Genomic DNA, 2047 nt, shown 5'->3' on the forward strand with positions numbered 1-2047 from the left:
GGGGACCGAAACAGCATTTGAAAATGCGGCAGCGTTGGAGTTGATCAGCCGAGATGGCAGTGGATTCGAACACACACTTCGGTCAAGGGTTGGAGCCTTCAGCCAGCGCCTTAGTCCGTTCAGCCACACAACCAGGCTACCGCGGTGCTCTTTTTCTTGCACTTCCAATTGTGCTCCTGCATAACAACAGATGCAAAGTCACGTGAAAAGGCTTCCATGATCCCTCTCCGACTCGCACAGCTGCTGGGGTGTGCCCGTCTACAATATCAATTTCGCAGCAGATAATAATAGCCCATCAATCCAGACAACGATCAATGGTAAACTGAGTCTATCTTCTGAGACTCTTTTCAGTTACAAATGTATCTGTGAGTGCGTGAGAACATATGATCGGTTATGATTTGGTCAAATAACCATGAGCTGCTTGACATTTCTGCAATTTCGATTCTGGCTTTGCAAAATGATTTCACCCATTGCTCGAAACAGGACAACTTTCACGTTTACACCGAATATGAAACACGCCGGACTACAGGGAAAACGCACAAAGCTGAACAGGCCGTGTTCCACATCATACCGTGCAGCATAGTTTCAGTCACTGTGTCTGTTTTGCAGAATAAGAGTCCCAAAGAATGTTCTCCACCCTAAAACCGGAGGTAGCATTACAATTCGAGAACGACAGATCACATTGTGAGAATGCCCTGACCTCGGAGACAGTTCGAGGTGCCACTTTCCTTGCCTTTTACCTTAAGCGTGCAATTTGCTGCAGAGATGTTCACGTCTGGACATGAGCCACATGGATACCAACTGAATTGGAAACCTGTGTGGGAATCGACGAGAAGCGACTCAATAAATTTTGCTAAATTCCATGGTGCTTTTTAGAAATGCAGTTTCTGTTCACCTCAATCTAAAAGCCAGTTTGTGAACATAGTAACAGAAGTCAAAAGGTAATTAGCTCACCCCACCCCCACTCCGGAAGAGGTGCTAACTGCCCTTGAGTGCTTTTTGTTCTCGATGTGAAGAGCTCTCACGCCTGAGTCACCTTCACACGTCTCTGGTTGCTGAGTGAATCACAAAGAAGGAGTTTCACCAGACTGCAACTGCCTCACTTCCCCACTTGCCCTCCCTGTTTACATTTTCCTGCTCGTCAGTGATTTAAAGAAAACCAAATGGACGTGATGTCATTCTGTGGCCTCTCTGTCGATTCCTCCGTTTCAGTTCCAACGTGGCTTAGATCTCGGGGCGCCCTTAATACTAGCGACGCTATGAAGGCACAGGTCCAGAGGTTCCTCTGAGAATGTAATTTCTTTCATTGCTGTTGCTGATTGAATGAGCACTAACGTGCGAACTGCTGCAAAACATGATTCAGGACCTCTGGTGCCAATTCTCGCACGTTGAATAACGACAGACAGCTTCCAAATGAGACCTTTCAGAGACGAATTTGGGGTAGATTTGACAGACAGACGAGTTCAGGAGTCCGTGGTGCGCTGTGACACCAGCGCACCTGCTTCTTCCCTGTCTTTGAACCGAGCCGCCTGCGCAAAGAATACAAATGCGGTACTGCTTTTTATGGAAGGATCAGAACGCGATAACTACACTCTCAAACAGAATGGCATATGATCAGAACCAGGTTGGAGAAAAACTTTACAATACTTTGCACAATAATTAAATAGAGTTGCATTACATTTCATCATGAGAGCATATTTGTTCAAGCAAATTCGAAGGCAGGTTTGCAGATGGGAAAGCAAGCAAGAAAGCTCCGTTCTTGTCCACGTCAAAGGCTGCAGTCGACGAACATAGCAGTTTCGGCCCAGTTCCGATCTGGGGACTTTTTGTTTATGAGGCGAATGTGATGACCACTACACTACAGAAGCAAGCCACAGCCGTCTGTTGACAGCTGCACTGACTATAAGGATAATGTTGGAAGATGCAACGAAACGTCACCATTTGCAAGTTCCCCTCGAAGGCACATAGCACCCTAATTTGGAAAGGAATCAGTGATAAACTCATTGACTGGTGAAACGGTCTTGATGGGCAACATTGCATATTTCAG

This window comes from Chiloscyllium plagiosum, unplaced genomic scaffold, assembly GCF_004010195.1.
Source record: "Chiloscyllium plagiosum isolate BGI_BamShark_2017 unplaced genomic scaffold, ASM401019v2 scaf_9740, whole genome shotgun sequence".
Classification (NCBI taxonomy): domain Eukaryota; kingdom Metazoa; phylum Chordata; class Chondrichthyes; order Orectolobiformes; family Hemiscylliidae; genus Chiloscyllium; species Chiloscyllium plagiosum.